Here is a 17,958-nt window from a genome sequence, read left to right as displayed (position 1 = left end):
TCGAATCAGTATCGAACCCCTTGCAACACCTTGGAAGATAAGAACCAAGCTACGGCGAATCATATAAGAGGCTGAATGGTGTTGGAAGAGAAGAATCCGATCATTGATGTCTTAATTTTTAAGGAGGAACTGATATTTACTGGATACCTGAAATAAGAATATCAGATGTATTTAGACTAGGACTAATAAGAATAAAGCAGACCCATATTGGTTCAGAGTAGTCCTGAATAACTGGGACATTAAAAACTTAATAAAAGAGGATTGCTCCGAATACCATATAGTACAGAAGGGATATAAGGGACAAATTTGCCACAGAACTTGGTACTTACAAATATCTCAGCAGTGATGTCAATAACATGGAAGTGGCTACTAAGTTGTGTAATAGTACAATAACAATACTAAACGGTTTGACACTCTATGAAAATCGGATGATTTTTATACTAGGTGGCCATTGATCTTATACATAGACACGTAGTCAGACAAAGGCATTTAGATAAAGTAGAATGACGGGCCTAACAACCCCGCGGAACCTAGTCACCGACCGCCAGTCCGGCAGCTGATCGGAAGCTCGACTGGTAGTAGCCTCGGCTACGAAGTCAGACCAGAGAATTAATTCTAGTACCACATGGCAAGCAGATGTCCTTGAAGTCTGCTCCAACCTGCTCATTGATAGAGACCCTTCGGGAGGTATCCTGGTGGCAGATTTGCGTGGCTACCAGGCGCCGGACCCTGATTACGCTAGAGACTTTAAATAGGCTGTGGTACCGACCAACGTCGTTACATGGTGGCCCCATACTGGGAACTGGTACCGCAATGCTTAAATTCGGGACTCTGATCAACCCTAGCCTCCGAGCACCGTGGGTTGTGGCCTCCTTGGCAGGTACCTTCGTTAAACTCACGGGACTCTCTAAGACACGAGAGTCTAAACTTTCTTAGAATGGTATTTTCCAGATTGCTCTAAAAACAATTTTTCTAACTTCCTTTTGTACTTAGAGCTCTTTCCAGACGAATTCATCTTGGTGAAAAACTATAAATTTTTAAATAAATAAATTCAGAAATAAAAGCACTGCCTATGATCAACAATAAACAGCCTGGAGGTACTTTTTTGAAAATATTTCAAAGAACATCAACATCCTCGTACATAAGCTAAGATGAAGGTGCTGCTGAGATGCCTTTTTAACCAACACAGGCACACACACACATACACATCAGAAACATCACCAACCAAAGGCAGCAACTCTACCACCGCCGGCACTTAAACAAAGCGAAATCGTGTTGCATCATCTTCACCATCAACGCCACTCGACTTGTGACAAAGAAAATGTCGAGAAAGCTATGAATTCAAAAATGCAAAGTGAAGTGGAAAGGATAATGGGACGACAAGGAGAATACCGCTTCATTCACAGAACCATTGCCAAAGGGGGGAGGGTTAGGTGAGGAGTGCATGCGAACAGGTAAACTGAAGCAAACAGTTAAAAAAAAATCAAGGAATGAGCTACTTGAAATAAAAATGGATTCCAAGTAACGTAAAACAGTAAGAGGGTAATGGGATTAAGAAAGCCTGGAAGACACTTAGCTATCCACTTGACTGATTCCTGGCTGGCAGTGCTGGCCGGTGGTTGTCGTTGGCTGACGACTACTCGAATGGCTGCTGATCTATTTGTGCGGTGTGTTGTGTTGGTTAGTACAAGTTTAGCAAAAGCAAATGTTTGTATAGGTAAATTGGCTTCCAGCTTGTTACTGGCTTCTTGCAACATTTTACCATTTGTAATACCTACTTTTTCGATAGAGTTTTTCTTTGGTTTATTTTCTTTATTTTTCACCTCAACTACTATGTAAAATTCAGTATTTTAAAATATTTCACATGCACTCAGGTGTATCCTACACTTTACACTTTACACTTTTTTTACGTTTTCTTTTGTGCAGCTGCTAGAGTATTATTACGCTGCAAAATTTCATGGATACACCTACATACAAGTATATATGTATTCAAGTTTAAGTTACAATGCCGAGCATTGTGTTTAAACGTATGTGGGTTAGGAAATATTTATTATCTCGCCTGCATTTTTGTGAATCGAGTTCCTTCAAGTAGCTGCCTTTATCATCTCTAGTCCGTCTCTGGATATATTGAAATTTACATGCAGCGTTGAAATCACGAGCAGTTTTTAGCGATTTCTGTATAGCCTGGTGCCTAGTGAACTTCAGTTATAAACATCATGTCAAGCATACACAGCCCGCTTCACTTCGATAGGTATTTACGTACATTTTCCTCAAGATCCAAGCTTATATCTAGACTTGTGGGCATCGGAGAAGTTTCTTTTTGATCTCGTTTTGAAGAATGATTAATTTTAAAGGAAATTGGTGAAAATTAAGAAAACACCCCAACGACTTTGGATTTTATTCCACTTTCTATCAAAGTATCCGAAAATTATGCTTATTATTTTGATTCACTTGAATAGGGACAGTGGCATTAACAGAAGGAAAGGACTAGATGGAACCAACAAAAGCATACCATTCATTTTTATTCTACTATATAACACTTTTAGAATTGGATACTAACTACATCCTTAATTCCAATGTATGGAAAAAACCCCTATCCGGAAGACAATTCTAGAAGCGCTTTGAAAATTCAAGCTCGCTGCTTACCACTTTATTCGCCGGAAAGAACAACGGCCAATCATCACATGGATTACCCCTCACAAAAACCTTGCAAAACATTCAATTCCAAATATTTTACTTTGATCCGCACTACAGGAGCTGTATAAACGCGGATAACGAAGCAAAGTCGTAATTTTTACAGAGTTCGTCCTATTCACGGGATCTAGAGTATTTTTATACCTTTCATGAGCATGAAATGGTATTATAACTTTGGTCCGATGTTTGTAAGTACCAGAACAAAAAGAGATAGACCCATGAAAATGTATACTTATATGATCAGAACGTCGAGCTGAGTTGATTTAGCCATGTCCGTCTGTCCGTCTGTTTGTATGCAATCTAGTCTCTCAGTTTTCGAGATATCCGCATCAAATTTGGTAGGTGGGTGTATTTTTATAATGTATTAATCATTTGTCGGAACCGGAAGAATCGGACCACTACAACATATAGCTCCCATACAACTGATTGTTCAGATATGAGATTTTTCATTATAACTTCTCCATTTATGCAGCTACGAACATGAAATTTTGCAATACTTGCACCCATTATCAACAGAATACTTACAGTGAAATTTACAAAGATCGGGTCACTATAACCTATAGCTCCCATACAACTGATTGTTCAGATATAAAATTTTTCGTTATAACTCCTCCATTTATATAGCTAGGAACATGAAATTCCGCACTGTTTTCAATAATTATCAACAGAAAACTTACAGTGAAAATTAAAAAGATCGGGTAACTATAACCTATAGCTCCCATACAACTGATTGTTCAGATATGAGATTTTTCGTTATAATTCATCCATTTATGTAGCTAGGACCATGATTTTTCGCGCTGTTTTCACTCATTATCAACAGAAGACTTACAGTGAAAATAACAAAGATCGGGACACTATAACCTGCAGACCCCATACAACTGATTGTTCAGATATGAGGTCTTTTATCATAACTCCTCCATTTATGCAGCTAGGAACATGAAATTTCGCACCATTTTCACTCATTATTAACAGAATACTTACAGTGAAAATAACAAGGATCGGATGACTACAACATATATCTTCCATACATCTGATTGTTCAGATATGGGATTTTACTGTAAAACTTCTTTATTTGAACAGCTAAAACCGATAAATTTCGTAAGATATTTTATAAATAATAATACAAATTCTACTGAGAAAATCATCAAAATCTATGCTGTATAAGCTTTATCTCCTATAGCACTGATTGTTAAAATACCAGTTTTTGCCATATATCTCCTTTATGTACGAAACTAAACCCAATAAATTGAGTTACCGGTTTACATACCGATCACATAGCGGTGAAAATCACTTAGATTGGTGTCATATAAAGTATATCTTCCATACCTCTGATTGTTTAGATGCGATTTTTATATAAGTATGTAACTCCTCTATCGATGTATGCAGATGTATTCAAAAGCAGTAATCTGCCAAAGTAAAATTTGCAGATGTTCATGAAAGGTATGAAGCCTTCGGCATAGCCGAAGACAGCGCTGCTCTTACTTCTTTATTATAAAAATTAATCATTTTTTTACTTTTTTGTTTTTGTTCTTAACATGTATTTTGCAAATATCCCTAACGAAATTCAAGTTAAATTAACTTCGGAAATTTCGAAGGTTTTAATTCTTTGTTGCAAAGTTAAAAGAATAATAATTTCTCTAAAATCAGTTTTTGGTGAAACGATGCACATATATATTTATTACTTAAATTTGTGTAGCCTCACAGACCAACATCAGTAGTTCTGTGTCTTTATCCAAGCACAGTAGTTAAGGGTTAAAGGTCAAGTGTAACTTGAATTAAGAGAATTAGGTAATCGAATTGATGTAGGAGGTTTAATGAGTCTTAGTTTGAAAATAAGTTTTAGAAGCTTGCCCTCTGTTTTAAAAGTCGAATTTAATTCAATTATACATAATTTTTATATGAGCTATTGGAGTATGGGTGTCAAACGAAAGATTCTTAAGAACTCTTTGGCTTGAACATTTGGTATATTTTTGAGGTGATTGAAGAAGGTTGCTACCTATTCAAAAAGCTTTATTCCAATTACTTAATAACTTAACAATTAAATATGGATATCATTCAAAATGGTTTTGAAAAGGCCTAGTTTGTAAATTGCATGTAGGTGGGTTGCCATCTGTTTAAAACTATCACATTCAACTTGAATTAAGGGAATAAGTTAATTGAAATATTGTTTGAAAATACTTCTAAGAGGGTTGCCATTGGAATTCCGAAATCCGGGAGATTCTAGAAATTTTGGTAAAATGAGAATATTCTGAAATGTACAAAATTATTGAGATTTAAAAATTTTTATATTTTTATATTTTATATATTTTGAGAATTTCATTTATTCTAAAATCCACCTTAAAATGTAAAAATGTGAAACATCACAAATTGTCGAAAAATTCTTATGTTCATGGTATTGTGTGTAAAAAATAGAAAATTCTTAGAATTCTAAAATATATTAACGTTTTTGAAAAATTCCAAAATTTTTCCACTTTTCTGAACTTTGCAAAATTTTGTACTGATATAACAAAGTATGAGAATATTATGTATTTTTGAAAATTTTGAAAACATCAACATTCAAAAATTTTTGGAATCTTCAAGAATTACGAAAATTTTTAAATTTTCAAAAACGACGATATCGTTGCCTTAATATAGAAAGGCCCTATCTCACATCGTCGCTGAAATACACAAAGCCGTAACTAACTAAAATCTTTTATTGCATACAACGATTTGGGGCCATATAATGCGATCAAATGCATCATAATCAATTAAAACGTAAATTTTCGATTTTTAGTTAGTTACGGCTTTTTGTATATCAGCGACGATGTCAGATAGGGCCTTTCTATATTAAGGCAGCGATATATGAAAATGCTTTCAACATTCGAAAACTTTTAATTTCGTTTGATCAATATTGTATATTCGACACTTAGAATTCCTACAATTCTCAAACTTTTTTAAAAATAAAAAAATTCTAGAAATCTAGTGTTTATCATTATGTTGAATTATTGCGATTTACTAAAATTTCTCAAATTCACAAAGTTTGGAAAGTTTAGAAAATTTTGGAATCCCACTCAAGTTATTTAAAATGGAAAACTTCAAGAAATTCAAACCATCAAAACTCTAAAGGTTTTAAATTGCGGTGATTTTTAAATTTATATACACGATATATGTTGAAAAAATTTCCCCGCTCCCCAAGAATTGCTGCTGGGTCCGCCCCTGAATTTCTTCACTAGTTACAATTCCTATAACCGACTTAAATTCACCAATCAAATGAGTATGTATTATTGCAAAGAGCATGCAATGGTTAACAATTTTCGTCGTATAGCATTCATTAGTAACTTTGCTCATAGAAAATGCAAATAACTTTTCTCGTAGCTATGCAAATAAAAAGTTAATTTCATTATCCGTTGAAGTCCGTAAATATTTGTATGTACGTACGTAAATCTATATTTATATAGCTCTCAACAATGTACCAACAAAATATTTACATTTCATTGGCATTCAAATAGTCGGGTTCATTGCATTCTGAATGAGCCACTTGAGGTCACCTCAAATGCGGCTGAAAGTGCACAACAATCGGCTGCCACTTGAAAAACGACTGCCTCCTCACTCAGCCAACTTCAATGTCGGCGGCAAACTTGTATGAGAAAAACTACGAATAGTGTAAAAAACACTAAATGAAATATTCAAAAAAAAAAGAAACGAAATAAGTAAAATAAACGGATGCAAAACTATTAAGCGTGGAAGGTAGCAAGCAAAATAAAAAAAAAAAATCGAACGTGAAAAAATGGCAGTAAAATATTTTCTTTTTCCATTCCATTTGGGCTGCAACAAAGGAACACAATAAAAGCCACCGGAACGTATGAATATTGACAGAGTGAAATTTATATTGCACAGCTGCAGCGCGCCATTTTTGAGGTCTCGGCAACAAAGGAGCAGCGGCCTAACGAGTGCCACTTCATAGGCACCTACACGGTCGGTCGGTCGGTCGCTGCTCGTTAGAAGACCACCACCACAAACCAACAAAGAGTGGCAGTGGAAGAGCAGCAAAGAGGTTTCTCTTGGCACGCGATCAAAAGTAATTTAAATTACAATATTTTCCCTGAATTTTTTTTCGAAAGCTTAATTACTTGTGTTGTGTGTACTTAAGCTTACAAAGGAATTACTTGTAGACTAATTTCCGTTTGTTACTTTAGTGGACTTGCCAATCCAATAGGAGTGCAATCAAGCGGTACGTACTTGCAAAATTAACATCACATCGCTAACGATACAACACTGAACCCAATCCAACTCTTGCCGCAACTTTTTTTTACTACCTTCTACTTGCTCTTGGTCCTACCACTGCACTGTAATTGCGCGTCAAATCCGTCGCACATTGATTACACTTCCCTCCACGTTCTTGGTGAATGATATCACCACATAAGTACATACATACATACTCATTGATCTTATAAAGTCTCCATACTATCGACTTATTTCTTCTATTTTTTTATAACTAATACGAGTACGAGTAGTTTTTGTCCCTTTACTTAGAGTGCAATTTTGTTTAGTGCTTCGCTCATTTTCCACTTTCCACTTCATCGAGTTTGCATTTTTTCTTGTGTGGCGATGACTTCAAACGAAGTTGTAACAAATATTGTTCAAGTTCGCATTGTAGCGCTCTGTGAGTACGCATGCTCTTGCTACTTGCTTTCACAGTTTCGAAAAACCACAATTTCGTATTTTGCACACTTGACTGGTGCTCCAACAAGCATGAAGAATTAAAATTACTTCTTGTTTTAGATGAGGAATCGATAAGCACGAGACACAAAGTCGTTGACGAGCGACAGATTTGAATGCTTTTCAAGAGTAGTTAATGATGTTATACTTTTTTCGAACAAATTAACCGCTTACAGGCTAGAAAGATCTTGCAAGTTGAGGTTTTTCCCCAGCGCTCGCAGAGTAGCTATGGCGTTTTTAAATCCGTTAAACCGAATATCGAATAATCGAGCCCTTTCGATTCGACTTTTGAATCAATCCAAAAAACTCAAGAATCGAAATTTGATTTTTCTCCAATTGAAGTACATTAATCTACGGTTTGCTTTAGAAATTCTATATACTTTTAAACAAATTTTAATTTCAGTGTGGTATAAAAAATAAAGAGGAATTGCCGTTGATTTTTAAGGATTCTTTTTTCTTGACGCTCATGACCACTTTCTTCCACAATTTCGAGCATCCGTTATATGGAGAAAATAAGCAATGCCTTTAAAAATTAAAAGAAGTGTCAAAAATCAACGATAAGTCCGAGCGACTTCAAAAGTGCACTTTGTTGCACTAAAATTCAATTGGCTAAAAAACTGCATACCCTAATTTGTTTTTAAAGAAGTACTTAAGAAGTTAAAAATGGAGTTTAGGCCTGTTTCCAGCTTTCAAGAAACGACAAATTCATATAAAATGACGCACAAAAAATGGAAAAGAAATTCTCTTCTATCAAAATTTCATAAACCAGTTTGCAGCTGTCAAGAAAAAAAAGATCGTATATTTATTTCTTCAAGAAAAGTTTACAGCAAAGGCAAAGTGTTTTTTTTAAAGCAACAGAAATAATGAAAAATATTTCTTATGATCCTTTTTGAGAGCTGGATTCTAAGCGAAAAAAAACAATGTTCAAAAACCCCCCAAAAAAAATAAATATGAGCGTAAGCTGTATAAACTAAATAAAACACCAAAACTCTTTGGTTCATATCAATATCTCATACCTATGTTTTATTTATCTTTTCTGTTAATAAGAGAGATGTTCTATTTGCAAATTTTCGCTTGAGTTTTAGTTTTATACAAACTTTTTATCAAAACTTACTTTTACTTATTGATTAAAGTCTACTTGACTTTTTATCAGTTGGCAACCCCCTTTAAAGATATTTTCGAAACAAAGCTTTCTTGTTTTTCTTTCGATTGACGTACATATTTTAATAAATACTTTATTTAACTTATGATGGAAACGGGTTTTAATTTTTAAACAGGAGGCAGCCCTCTTCAAAATATTTTCAAATAAATTTTTCTTACGCCTCATTTGAAATTTATAGCACTGATTTTAAAATAATAAAATATGCCAGTAGCAGCTTTGGCAAAGCGCCTCGATTGTATTCTCTCGAATGCATATCGTCACTAGAAAAAATCGTCACGAATAAAGATGCACGAGTGTTTTGACGACGAAAAGCTTAAAAAAAACGTCGGCGAAGAAAGGCACGTTATCATAGATTCATACCTGGCTAAGGACTGTGACTTCAGCATTATTACCCAAAAACTCTTTGAAGAATATGTTTAGCTACTGTTACACCCTCAAAAATATTTTACTCTGTCTTTCGCGTCTTTCTTCGCGGAAGATATTTTTACGCGTCTTTTTTCGCTGCCATTTTTTAAGCTAGACTTTTTACTCGTATCTAGATCTAGTGAAAAAGAAATAATATCAAGTGAAGAGCTACATAAGAAAGAATCTAAAATAAAAGATAAGGGAATAATTTTATAAACAATTTAAATTGTAAATTAAAAAGGGAAACAACTAAACCCTTGAAATTTTAAGTGAGTTCTTGTAATACGACATTTATTTATCTAATACAAAAGGAGTTAAAAAATAACATATTAAGTCTATCTACGTCGTTTCAATGATATGTTTTTGACCAATCGCTATGATTTTCCACTTTAGGTATTGGTCATAAACAAGGGTGGGGGATTTGAGAAATACCTTAGTCCTCAACTTAACTTCAAGCTGAGCTCAAACCTATATCTGTTTTGGGAAAGCTTTCCTAAATCTCGTTCGTTGAGCATCTATATCAGTGTTGCCACACATGGGCTTTTGCTACCAAAACTGGTAGGTTTTTTTTCATTTGGTAGGTTGGCAAGCTTGACTGGATTTCGGTAGGTTTCGTGACAATGAGAAATAGTTATTTGCGAAATATAGAAAATATGTATCCCCAAAGATTTTAGCAACAATATTTCACCGGTGTGTTCGTATAACGGCGGCCGCAAACATGTAACTATGCATATCTGCTTTGTAAGTACAAACATCCATATATACTTTATGACGTACTCAGACCACGATTCGAGAAAAGTTTGCCAATGGGCTCGTACCCAACCATATTCCAGGCGGAGGTCTTCGAAGTCTTTGTTCGTGAATGTCATCGTAGAAGGCAAATGAGGCCAGAATAAATATTAAGTCGGATACTCAGGCATCGTTAAAGGCCTTCGACTCTTTTAAAACGGCATCAAGGCTTGTGAACTCTTGAACCTCCTGGGAGCACACAAGATGGGACATAAGGGTTTGAAGGCAATGAAAGGGATGACTGTCACGCAAAGCATGCTATTCTGTGGTACATCTAAAGGATACACTGCAAAACACTTAAGGGCTAGCTGGGAATAATCTCAGATTCGTTGCCCACTGGCGGAAGTCAAAGGGAATAAGACAATCAAAGAGATTCAGAACTTCTTCCAGGAGGACCTCCGAAAGATTCCTTGAACTTAGAACCCTTAATGGCTACCTGACAGCACACTGCAAGTTAATGTAACATTTAAATTAAAAGGGTATTTCTGTAGAGACGGACTGTAGGTTTTGTCGGCTGGTGGAGGAGACACCAGAGTATATGTATTCTATGTGCCAGCCTAAGAGGCATGAATCGTAGACTGATACACCTCGGAGAACGATTGTCTTCTCCATCTAAAGTTTGGAACATGACACCGTTTAAAGTGCTTAGCGGGGGTGTTTTGATGGCGAAAATGACGCGTGAAACATTTACGAAGAAAGACGCTTGAAAAAATTTCTCACTTCAACATAATTCCTGAAAAACTATTTCTGGAATTCGTATGCTGTTACACTCGTAAACATAGTTAACCGCGAAAATAATTTTACGCGTCCCTCTTCACCATCAAGAGTTTTTCTAAATAGTAAATTGAATTTTTATAAGCAGTTAATTTTTTTATTGTGCTAGCTGTATTTTAGTTTAACTAAAGGGTGATATCAACACTTTTAATAAACTTCACATTGAAAAAAAAAAATATATTAAAAACTCAGACAAATTTTCGGTAATTTTTTTTGGTTATGGTAGGAAATTTTGGTAGGGAAAAAAATTTGTCTGTGGCAACACTGATCTATATTTTGAAATTTCGACGAACTTATAGTTTCAATTTCCAATACTCGCGTCAAAAACAGTAAAACATTTACATACTGGTCTCAGATATTCCATTAATACACACAGCTCCGTTTTCCTCAATGCTCACGGAGGTTTCCCCACGGAGGCTTGCCCCCGCCCTGCATCTCCGTAAGTGGAGGGCCATCAACTGTGAAATTGGATTAGTAAAACTGTAGGGCCAATTTTTCGAAGCCATCGGTTATGATTCCCTGAAGGAGCCGAAGGCCTTTGCATTTATCAGTAACAGCTATTGTCGAAATTGTTGCTTTGACCTTTAAAGCTTGACAACCTGCAATTTTCGCATGGCAGCTGCGGGTTGCAGTAGCGAGGTATTAGTTTTATATCTTGCGGAGCAGAAGACTCACATGCCAGCCATAGCAGGCTCGTGAACGGCTTTTCGCTATCTCAGACCTGCCGTTGGCCGTTTACCTTTAGTTCTTCCGTAAGTTAAGACCCTTCCCTTTCCTGTGGCCAAGCACCTCGAGGATGGGGCATCCGCCCAGAAAAGTCACTTCGCTGAAGACGATGGTTGCACCTGCGGTTCTCCACTCTCCCAGCCTACTCCTACTAGATATACCGATTGGAGTCGATGTCACTCCTTCGTTGGCAGTGGTGATGATAAATAACTGCTGCATAATTTTTGTAAATAAGAGGAATGCGTTTTACTCCATCTTTTTCTTTATGGCGCAGTGAGTGTTATTGAAAATTTTAAATTTAAATACTAGCATAAATTTTTCGTTAAATAAACGCTCACTTAATTAAATAAAAATCAAGGAAATATTTAATTTGCATAAGTGAGTGCAGACGTCAAAGTTGCAAATGGGGTATTGGAATATGCAAATTTGATATACGTATATATGGTTGCAATAAAGCACACGAAAATCAAGGATTGTGGTTAAGTGCAACCAAAATGTCATCGAATACAAATACACTAGCACATTGAGTGAGCTGTCGAATGTTACTTATGTCAACAGTCTACCAACGCGCTGTGCTACAAATGTACCTGAGCAAATTTACTGCTGAGAAGCAAAAGGATGCTTGAAGAACTGCGTGCTGCAGACGTCAATTCTATAGCAACATAAACCTTATTTGAGTGTAGTTGGTCCAAAAAATAGAGAAATGTGTGTGAGAATTTGTATGTGTGAGCGTGTATGTCAGTGAGTGAATGTACATTACTGGAAGTACATACATTAGTCTGAGTGTCCTCAATTGAAAGCTGCTTTTAATGCAAAACTAAATTGCTGCTAACGACAGCCGACCGACCTACCACCGCCCAACGAACGACTCATCAACCAGCCAACCAGCCGACCGAAAGACAGTGACAAGCCACATTTTGACGTTCGCTGCTGTCAACAACAAAATCATCAGCAGCGCTAGCACCACTTCTACCATCACCAGCCAAAATGTCATCATTATCGACAGTGCCATCGGCAGCAACAAAATACATACTCTTACCTTTAGTGCACTCAATGGGAGCAAATATCTAACCGAACCAACGAATCAGTGAATCAGCATACGCAGCCGGGAGCATAAGTAAGAAGCTTCGTTCCTGCCGCTCACGCCCACCTAACTGCCACGACTAACCAACCAGCCGCCAAATGAACTCAGCCAGCGCGTATTTGCTTTCACTGGAAGCGCCACCCGCACCCGCACTCCACCGTCGCACCTGACTTTTGTCAGCAGCTATCAGTCAAGCTGCAGCAGCGAAAACACCAACAACAACTGTTGAATGGATGAACACATGGTTTGTATTTAAATGTGAAACGTTAATTGCAGTTGAGCATTTATCTTAATTAAGCTCTTCCTGTGCAGCGAGCCAAAGTTGCCAGCGTAGCTTCTTCATTCATTCGAAATAGCGAACTCTTTCCTCTAAAACACCGCCCTCCCCACCGCCGCGCCCCATTTTTGTGTCCTAGTAATCGATTCAGTCACCTGCAGCTACATAGTTACTACATATGGCATTACAACACTGGCAGCAACAACCACAACAACAAACATCATAGCTATCACATATTGGCAAGAGCAGCATTATTGCTGACTGTCATGTTGCCGGAAATCTTTTTGGCGGCTGCTTCACATCAAGTTCCTTTTCGGTGTAGTAGTGTAGAGCTCGATTTTCGCTGCTCGACATTCAGGCTGCTCATTTTAATAGTGAGGGCCTGTGCCAATTAATAGAAAAGTACTCTGGATAGTAAATTTTTGACAGCTATGAGGTGAATAAAAATTGTTTATCCGGCAGGGCTAGTGAAAATTTGGCAGCAAGCAGTAGCTTTTTATACCCGAGCGCACTTGTGCACAAGGGTATTATAACTTTGTTCACATAACGGTTGTTTGTAACAGGCAAAACGAATCGAGACAGATATAGACAAATGTATACATAAATGATCAGGATGAAAAGAGAAATCGATTAAGCGGTGACTGTCTGTCCGTCCGTCCGTCCGTCCGTCCGTCCGTCCGTCCGTCTGTGCACACGATAACTTGAGTAAAAATTAAGATATCTTAACGAAACTTGGTACGCGTACTTCTTTCTGGCGTAGGACGGACGGTATTGAAAATGGGCAAAATCGGACAATAACCACGCCCACCTCCCATATAACGGTAATTTTCAGAAATACAAAAACTGCGATATTTTAGTAATTACTGAAGATTATTCACTCAAAATTGATATTTACAATACTTTTAAGAGGAAAAATAAGAATATTATAAATTTTTGAAAAATGGGCGTAGCCACGCCCACTTATGGTTACATGTGTATATCTTGGCAACCGCTGCACCGATTTCTTCCAAACTTGGCACGGTTACTGGTCTTGGTACAGGATACCAAATGGCCGAAAATTTTTAAAATCGGACAATAACCACGCCCACATCCCATGTAACGGTAATTTGGAGAAATACGAAATCTTTGATAAATCAGTAAATACACTGGTCGACGGCCAAAATTTACCAGAGACGCCGTTATGAAATTCGTATGTAAAATCACCCCCTGATTCCGAAAATCAAGGTTATTTTTATTTTTATGGTACCGTTTTTGAGATATTTGCAATTTACCGTTTTTGCAAAAAAAAAAAAAAATTGGGTCCACTTTATCATATATATCTCAAGAACGAATTAAGCAATTCCAAAACGGTTTGAAGCTTTTAAAAGTAAAGTAATAAAATTTTCTATAAGCTGTGCATACAACACTTTTTGCTAGGCCCTGTAGATTCAAAGATAACGAACAATCATTACCGATTTTTTCAATTTTTTTTGTAAAAATATAAAAAAAAATTGTACTTTGCGGGGAAGGATCTCGAAAACCTTTTATTTTTTTGCAGATTTTTTTTTCTCCCTAAGCTCTGTTATATTACAAAAAAAAATAAGGTATCATCGAAGAAAATCGATGCAAAACTACGTAAGTTATAAGCGATCAAATAAAAATACCCAGGTTGCGCAATTTCAACGTATACCTCAAAACGTATGTATGGTATAAAGAATAGTGAAATATCTAGCTATGCTCTGTTTCTATTGAGTTAAAAGTTCAATTTATGAATGAAATTACCCATATTTTTAACTTTTTTTTTAAATTTATTTATGTTTATACTATATTCTAACAATCTTTATCTTAATTTGATTTTACTATGTTGTCGAAGTAATTATGTGTTCTACTTTGACGCTTATTCAGTTTAGGATCGGTTTCTCTTATGAGAAACCAGCAGTAATCACCCATCATTGCGACGTCCCAGAATCCTTGATATCGATTCTCAATTAATTTCATTTGCTGATGAAACCTTTCGCCATGTTCATCACTTTCGTCGCCAAGATTTGCCGGAAAAAAGCTCAAATGTGAGTGGAGAAAGTGAATTTTTAAAGACATATTTACGCCCATTTTCGCATAATTATTGATTAGGTCGTTCACTATCTGCTCGTAGTTAGGGCTTTTGTGTCTACCGAGAAAATAATCAACGACCTTTTCAAAGGATTCCCACGCTGCTGCCTCAACTGATGAGAGTAGTCCTTTGAATTGATTATTGTTGATCAACTTTCTTATTTGTGGTCCAACAAAAATACCTTCCTTTATCTTGGCTTGAGAAATATCTGGAAAAACTGTTTTCAAATAGTCGAATGCTTCGCCTTCTTTGTCCAAAGCCTTAACAAAGTTTTTAATGAGACCGAGCTTGATGTGTAAGGGTGGAAGTATGATTTTCTCTTTCTTGACAAGAGGGGTGGATTTGATGTTATCCACACCAACGGTAAACTCGACTCTTTCCGGCCAATCCTTTCTGACGTAGTGGTCCTTACGAGCTCGGTTATCCCACTTGCAGAGGAAGCAGCAGTGCTTGGTGTAGCCACTTTGTAGACCGCATAGCATTGCAACGACTTTGAGATCAGAACATATTTTCCAATCATGCTCTTCATATTTGATAAATTTGAGTATTTTTTGCATTTCCTCGTAGGTTTCCTTTGTATTTACTGCATGTGCAATCGGGATAGAAGGCTTTTTGTTACCAATATGCAATAATACAGCCTTCAAACTCAGTTTATTGCCGTCTATGAACAATCGCCACTCTTTTGAATCATATGTTTGACCAAACTCTTTGAATAAACCAGGGATGTCGTTGCAGTAGCCAATACTGTCTTTCTTGGTATAGTGTTTGGAAAATGGTTCGTGACGAGTTCTACTATATGTCACCTTAACATCGGATGACACAAATTTAAATTGTTGCATACGAGAAGTGTGGATCTCGGCCTTTTCCTTGGATAGTTCCAAATCTCTTATCCAATCATTAAGTTGTGCTTGTGACAGAACGTTTCTTTCGTTTTCCATGCGAAATTCAGTACAACTTGATCCCCCGCACTCAGATGTTACTGTTGACAATGGAACTGGATCCGCAACTGCCGTTGAATGTAGTACTGGTAATGTCACTGTAGGTACGCTAGCATAGGTTACTCCTCTTGATCTTCCAACGCCAAGTACTTTTGTTTGACAAATATAACACTCTATTGAATGGCAAGTAGGTTCTCTCCATATCATTGGTGTATCAAATTTTGTTTGTTGTCCTGATTCCCACTGAATCAATTCTACTCGACACGATGTACACAAAGTGTTCGGTGTCCATGGTTTTTCAGCATTTTTAGGCTCAATTCCAAAATACTTGGAGTATAAAGTTTTGATATGATCTGAGAACACTCGTCGTCGCCTTATGATAGTATATTGGCCACACATGAAACAGAACATATCTGGATCCTTATTACACTCAAATTCTCGCGTCCTTTTACTCATTTTATTTTTTTTAATAAATCACGGTTTTGAAATTAGACTTATGAACTGAACTATCTCCGGCGAGCCTTGAAGATGTTATGAAGTTTCAAAGCGCATTAACTCATATTTATACTCGGAACAAGAATAAAATTGAAAAAATCAAATCTTACCTAGACAGAAAGGTTCCTTTTTATAACAAGCCGGGAAAAGAAAATACTACCTGTTTTAGATGTAGGCTTTAGAAATTTTCTGTGTCTTATAATTTTGAAAATCTACCTGCATACTTACCCATAACTGACGGAAATACATGTTTATAACTACATGCCTACAGCAGGTTTCGAACCCAACCACTCTTCCTTTCGATGCAACCACTCTACCTACTATAATACAATTCGAGTATTAAAAGTACTATTTGATTTATTTAAAGAAAAAGTGTTATCATTGTTATGGTGTTATTCGTTTATCCGGATAATATCTCACTTGCACTTTATACCTTTAATATATGTATGTATGTATAGGTACATACATTGAAGTTGCGCAACCTGGGTATTTTTATTTGATCGCTTATAACTTACGTAGTTTTGCATCGATTTTCTTCGATGATAGCTTATTTTTTTTATAATACAACAGAGCTTAGGGAGAAAAAAAAAATCTGCAAAAAAATAAAAGGTTTTCGAGATCCTTCCCCGCAAAGTACAATTTTTTTTATATTTTTACAAAAAAAATTGAAAAAATCGGTAATGATTGTTCGTTATCTTTGAATACAGGGCCTAGCAAAAAGTGTTGTATGCACAGCTTATAGAAAATTTTATTACCTTTTAAAAGCTTCAAACCGTTTTGGAATTGCTTAATTCGTTCTTGAGATATATATGATAAAGTGGACCAAATTTTTTTTTTTTTTGCAAAAACGGAAAATTGCAAAAACGGTACCATAGAATTAAAAATAACCTTGATTTTCGGAATCAGGGGGTGATTTTACATAAGAATTTCATAACGGCGTTTCTGGTAAAGAGAAAAAGTTGAAATTTGTGGTCCAGTGATATTAAAGCTACTTTATTCAAAATTGACGCTTGTAACAACTCTTTACCAAGAAATACGTTTATGATAAAATTTTGTAAAATGGGCGTGGCACCACCCACTTATGATCACATATATGTATCTCGGTAACCGTTCTACCAATTTGTACCAAACTCGGTATGGTTATTGTGCTTGCCACATAAAAGCAAAACGTTGAAAATTATTGACATCGGACTAAAATTGCGGCTTTTCATATAACGGTAAACTTTAGAAATGCTTGAAACTTCAATATTTCGAAATCTAAGGACGCTAATTTACTCAAAATTGATACACCCCGGCTTACCATGTAGCGGTAGCTTTCGGAAAGGTGAAAAACATATATTTAATATTTGCGCCGGGTATTTAATGTTCGGCTCCGCCCGAACTTAGACTTTCTTACTTGTTTTCTTTAGTTTTCTAGCCGATAATTATCAGGAAAAAGAGGAATGGGATCATTGATGGAAACGAAACTAACAGAAAATAGCAAGTAACTACCTGATCGGTGTATTTGACATTTGAAAATATTTGACGAAATTTTTCAATCGCGTTTTATATATAAAAACTATTCCCAAATACATTTTACAATTTCATCAATATTTAATGATTCGCAAATTTTTATTTAAGAAATACCAAAAATTTGGAGAAAGAAACAAATAAAGCAAACTTAACCTCGCTTGTTTGCGCTTCAACAGGTGTGTATTCATTTTGGCAGATGTTATATTCAGCTAGTAAAAATTTTACATGCAGAAATTATCAGGAGAGGCAAAAAAAGAAGAGTGTTAGAACGAAAGCCGCTAGTCTTTTGGGTTGAGAAACTGTTTCCAGCAAAAA

The sequence above is a fragment of the Rhagoletis pomonella genome, unplaced genomic scaffold, assembly GCF_013731165.1.
Source record: "Rhagoletis pomonella isolate Grant_MI unplaced genomic scaffold, Rhpom_1.0 Rhpom_scaffold_00006, whole genome shotgun sequence".
NCBI classification, from domain to species: Eukaryota; Metazoa; Arthropoda; class Insecta; order Diptera; family Tephritidae; genus Rhagoletis; species Rhagoletis pomonella.
Note: the sequence above shows the minus strand (reverse complement) of the source record.